Genomic DNA, 6,000 nt, shown 5'->3' with positions numbered 1-6,000 from the left:
GGCATCCAACCAGAAAAGCCCCCTTTTATTCCCACTCACTGCCTCCTGCCTGTCAGCCATTCCTCTCTCCATGTCAGTATATTTCCTGTAACACCATAAAATGTTATCTTGTTAAATGGCCTCATCAGAATCAGTATCAGAATCAGGTTTATTATCATCGACATGTGACGTGAAATTTATTAACTTAGCAGCAGCAGTTCAATGCAGTACATAATCTAGCAGAGAAAAAAATAATAAATAAAACATAATAATAAATAAACAAGTAAATCAATTACATATATTGGATAGATTATTAAAAAATGTGCAAAAACAGAAATACTGTATATTAAAAAAATGAGGTAGTGTCCAAAGCTTCAATGTCCATTTAGGAATCGGATGGCAGAGGGGAAGAAGCAGTTCCTGAATCACTGAGTGTGTGCCTTCAGGCTTCTGTATCTCCTACCTGATGGTAACAGTGAGAAGAGGGCATGCCCTGGGTGCTGGAGGTCTTTAATAATGGACGCTGCCTTTCTGAGACACCGCTCCCTAAATATGTCCTGGGGGTACCTTGTAGGCTAGTACCCAAGATGGAGCTGACTAGATTTACAACCTTCTGCAGCTTCTTTCAGTCCTGTGTAGTAGCCCCTCCGTACCAGACAGTGATACAGCCTGTCAGAATGCTCTCCACGGTACAACTATAGAAGTTTTTGAGTGTATTTGTTGACATGCAAATTGCTTCAAATTCCTAATAAAGTATAGCTGCTGTCTTGCCTTCTTTATGACTACATCAATATGTTGGGACCAGGTTAGATCCTCAGAGATCTTGACACCCAGGAACTTGAAGCTGCTTACTCTCTCCACTTCTGATCCCTCTATGAGGATTGGTATGTGCTCCTTCGTCTTACTCTTCCTGAAGTCCACAATCAGCTCTTTTGTCTTACTGACATTGAATGCCAGGTTGTTGCTATGGCACCATTCCACTAGTTGGCATATCTCACTCCTGTACACCCCCTCGTCACCACCTGAGAGTCTACCAACAACGGTTGTATCGTCAGCAAATTTGTAGATGGTATCTGAGCTATGCCTAGCCACACAGTCATGTGTATACAGAGAGTAGAGCACTGGGCTAAGCACACACCCCTGAGGTGCGCCAGTGTTGATCGTCAGCGAAGAGGATATGTTATCACCAATCTGCACAGATTGTGGTCTTCCGGTTAGGAAGTCGAGGATCCAATTGCAGAGGGAGGTACAGAGGCCCAGGTTCTGCAGTTTCTCAATCAGGATTGTGGGAATGATGGTATTAAATGCTGAGCTATAGTCGATGATCAGCATCCTGACGTAGGCATTTGTGTTGTCTAGGTGGTCTAAAGCCATGTGAAGAGCCGTGGAGATTGCGTCTGCCGTTGACTTATTGTGACGATAGGCAAATTGCAATGGGTCCAGGTCCTTGCTGAGGCAGGAGTTCAGTCTAGTCATAACCAACCTCTCAAAACATTTCATCACTGTCGATGTGAGCGCTACCGGGCGATAGTCATTAAGGCAGCCCACATTATTCCTCTTTGGCACTGGTATAATTGTTGCCTTTTTGAAGCAGGTGGGAACTTCTGCCCATAGCAGTGAGAGGTTGAAAATGTCCTTGAATACTCCCGCTAGTTGGTTGGCACAGGTTCTCAGAGCCTTACCAGGTACCCCATCGGGACCTTCTGCCTTGCGAGGGTTCACTCTCTTTAAAGACAGTCTAACATCGGCCTCTGAGACAGAGATCACAGGGTCGTCAGGTGCAGCAGGGATCTTCACAGCTGTAGTTGTGTTCTCCCTTTCAAAGCATGCATAGAAGGTGTTGAGTTCATCTGGTAGTGAAGCATCACTGCCATTCATACTACTGGGTTTCACTTTGTAGGAAGTAGTCCTACAGTTCCTGCCAGAGTTGCCGTGCATCTGCTATCGCCTCCAACCTCGGTCGAAATTGTTCCTTCACCCTTGAAATAGCCCTCTGTAAATCATACCTGGTTTTCTGTTACAGGTCTGGGTCGCCAGACTTGAATACCACAGATCTAGCCTTCAGCAGACGACATACCTCCTGGTTCATCCACGGCTTTTAGTTTGGAAATGTACAGTAAGTCTTTGTGAGCACACACTCATCCACACAGGTTTTAATGTTGTCGGTAATAACTGCAGCATACTCATCCAGATTCAAAGATGAATCCCTGAATGCAGTCCAGTCCACCGATTCAAAGCAGTGCTGTAGGCGCTCCTGTGCTTCCTCATGTGTGGCACCTTGTCAAAGGCCTTCTGAAAATCCTAGTAAATGACACCCCCTGCCTCTTCTTTGTCCACCCTGCTTGTTATTTCCTCGAAGAACTCTAACAGATTTGTCAGGCAAGATTTCTCTTTACAGAAACCATGCTGACTTTGAATTATTTTATCATTAGTCTCCAAGTACCCCAAAACCTCATCCTTAATAATAGATTCCCAACACTTTCCCAACCACTGAGGTTAGGTTAACTGGCATATAATTTCCTTCCTCTTGCCTTCCTCCCTTCTTAAAGGGTAGAGTGACATTTGCAACATTCCAGTCCTCCAGGACCATGCCAGAATCAAATGATTCTTGAAAGATCATGACCAATGCATTTGTTATCTCTTCAGCAACCTCTCTCAGGACTCTGGGATGTAGTCCATCTGGTCCAAGTGATTTATCCACCTTAAGACCTTTGAGTTTGCCTAGCACTTTTTCCTTTGTAATAGCAATGGCATCACTCCTGCTCCCCAACACTCATGGACCTCTGGCACACTGCTAGTGTCTGCCACAGTGAAGACTGATGCAAAGTACCCATTAAGTTCATTTGCCATTTCTTTGTCTCCCATTACTACCTCGCAAGCATCATTTTCCAGTGGTTTAGTATCAACTCTCAGCTCCCTTTTAATCTTTATATAACTGAAAAAATGTTTGGTATCCTGCCTTATATTATTGGCTAGTTTGTCCTCATATTTCATCTTTTCTCCTCTTAGCTCTTTTAATTGCCTTTTGTTGGATTTTAAAAGCTTCCCAGTCATCCAGCTTCCCACGCACTTTTGCTACCTTATATGCCCTTTCCTTGGCTTTTATGCAGTCCTTAACTTCCATTGCCAGCCACAGTTGTCTACCCCTACCATTTGAGAACAACGTCTTCTGTGGGACATAGCTATCCTGCGCATTGTGAACTATTCCTAGAAACTTCAGCCACATTTGCACTCCCATCATCCCCACCAGTATCCTCCTCCAATCCACCTGGGCAAGCTCCTCTCTCATGCCTCTGTAATTCCCCTTATTCCATTGTGATACTGATACATGTGACTTATGCTTCTCCCTCTCAAATTGCAGTATGAATTTAATCATATTATGATCACTGCCTCCTGAACGTTCATTTACGTTAAGCTCTCTAATAAGATTTGGGATATTACACGACACCCAATCGAAAATAGCATTTCCCCAAGCAGGTTCAAGCACAAGCCGCTCTAAAAAGCCATCTTGTACGCATTCAACAAATTCCCTCTCTTGCAATCTGACACTAACCTAATTTTCCCATTCTGCTTGCACATGGAAGTCCCCCATTACAATTGTGTCATTACCTCTATTTGATGCCTTTTCCAGCTCCCTTTTCAATCTCAACCCCACATCTTAGATACTATTTTGAGGCCTAAGCTAGAGGACTGGGATGCTTTTAAAACCAACAGAAGGCAACTAAAAAGTTATTAAGAAGGAAACGATGGAATACAATGGTAAGGTAGCCAACAATATTAAAAAGGAAACCAAAAGTTTCTTCATATATATATAAAGTGTAAAAGAGAGGTGAGGGTAGCTATTGGAATGCTGGAAAATGATGCTGCAGAAGTAGTAATGGACAACAAGGAAATGGCAGATGAACTGAAAAAGTATTCAGCATCAGTCTTCACTGTGGAAGACACTAGCAGTATGCCAGAAGTTCAAGAGTGTCAGTGACCAGAAGCGAATGAAGTTGCCATTACTAAGGAAAAGGTGCTCAGGAATCTGAAAGGTCTGAAGGTAGATAAGTCACCTGGACCAGATGGTGTACACCTCAGGATTATGAAAGAGCTGGCTAAAGTGATTCGTAATGATCTTTCAAGAATCAATGGATTATGGCATGGTTCTGGAGGACTTGAAAATTGCAACTGTCTCTCCACTCTTCAAGAACGGAGAGGGACAGAAGAAATAAAGTTAGTCTGACCTCAGTGATTGGGAAGATGTTGGAGCCAATTGTAAAAGAGGTGGTATAAGGGCACTCGGAGGCAAAGTTTCCTTAAGGGAAAATCTTTGAAGAAGTAAGAAGCATGGTAGACAAGGAAGAATTGGTGGATGTTGTGTACTTGGATTTTCAGAAAGTCTTTGATAAAGTGCTACACATGAAGAGACAATGGAATTACAGGAGAGATTCTAGCATGGATAAAGTAGTGGCTGATTAGCAGGAAGCGGAGTGGGAATAAAGGGAGCCTTTTCTGGTTGGCTGCCGGTGACTAGGGGTGTTCCACAGGGGTGTGTGTTGGGAATGCTTCTTTTTACATTATATGTCAATGCTTTGGGTGATGGCATTGAAGGTTTAGTGGCCAGGTTTGTGGATGATACAAAGGTATGTGGAGGGGCAGGTAGTTTTGTGGAAGCAGGGATTCTGCAGAAGGACTTCAACAGATTAGGAGAATGGGCAAAGAAATGGGAAATGGAATACTGTGTCAATAAGTGTATGGTCATGCACTTTGATAGAAGAAATAAAAGTATAGACTATTTTCTAAATGGAGAGAAAATTTAAAAATCTGAGGAGCAAAGGGATTTGGTGTGCAGGATGCCCTAAAGGTTTACTTGCAGGTTGAGTCAATGGTAAGGAAAGTAAATGTGATGTTAGCATTCATTTCAAGAGGACTAGAGCATAAGAGCAAGGATGTAACGTTGAGGCTTCATAAGACACTGGTGAGGCCTCACTTGGAGTACTAGAAGCAGTTTGGGGCCCTTATCTAAGAAAGGATGAACTGACATTGAAGACAGTTCAGAGGAGATTCACAAAAATTATTCCAGGATTGAAAGGCTTATCGTATGAGGAAAGTTTATGGCCTTGACTCACTGGAATTCAGAAGAATGAAGGGAATCTCACTGAAACTTATCAAATGTTGAAAGGCCTCAATAGAGTGGACATGGAGAGGATGTCAGGGGAGTCTAAGACTAGAGGACACATCCTAAGAATAGAGGGACATCCATTTAGAACGGAGATGAGGAGGAATTTCTTTAAGCAGAGGGCTGTGAATCTGTGGAATTGGTTGCCACGGTGATTCTGGAGGCCAAGTCATTGGGTATATTTAAGGCAGAGGCTGGAGGATCCTTGATTAGTCAGGGTATGAAAGAACACGGGCAGAAGGCAGGACATTGCATTAGAGAGGGAAATGGATCAGCCATGATGAAATGGTGGAGCAGACTCAATGGACCAAGTTGTCCAATTCTGCTCCTGTATTATGGTGGTGTTACATTAACTCTAATAATGTTATTTCTTATAAACTTTAACAGTATACAGTGCCTCATTTTTTGTGGATACCTCTTGCCACTGAATCAGTAAGAATCAAGGATAAGGCGTGAGAGAATAGGACCAATCAAGTGTGACAGCGGGAAAGTGTGTATGGATCAGAGGAGATAGCAGAGGTACTTAATGAATACTTTGCTTCAGTATTCACTACGGAAAAGGACCTTGGCGATTGTAGGGATGACTTACAGTGACTGAAAAGCTTGAGCATATAGACATTAGGAAAGAGGATGTGCTGGAGCTTTTGGAAAGAAACAAGTTGGATAAGTCACTGAGACCAGATGAGATATATCCCAGGCAACTGTGGGAGGCAAGGGAAGAGATTGCTGAGCCTCTGGCAATGATTTTTTGCATCATCAATGGGAACAGGAGAGGTTCTGGAGGATTGGAGGGTTGAAGATGTTGTTCGCTTATTCAACAAAGGGAGTAGAGATAGCCCAGGAAATTATAGATCAGTGAA

This window comes from Mobula hypostoma, assembly GCF_963921235.1.
Source record: "Mobula hypostoma chromosome 5 unlocalized genomic scaffold, sMobHyp1.1 SUPER_5_unloc_2, whole genome shotgun sequence".
NCBI classification, from domain to species: Eukaryota; Metazoa; Chordata; class Chondrichthyes; order Myliobatiformes; family Myliobatidae; genus Mobula; species Mobula hypostoma.
Note: the sequence above shows the minus strand (reverse complement) of the source record.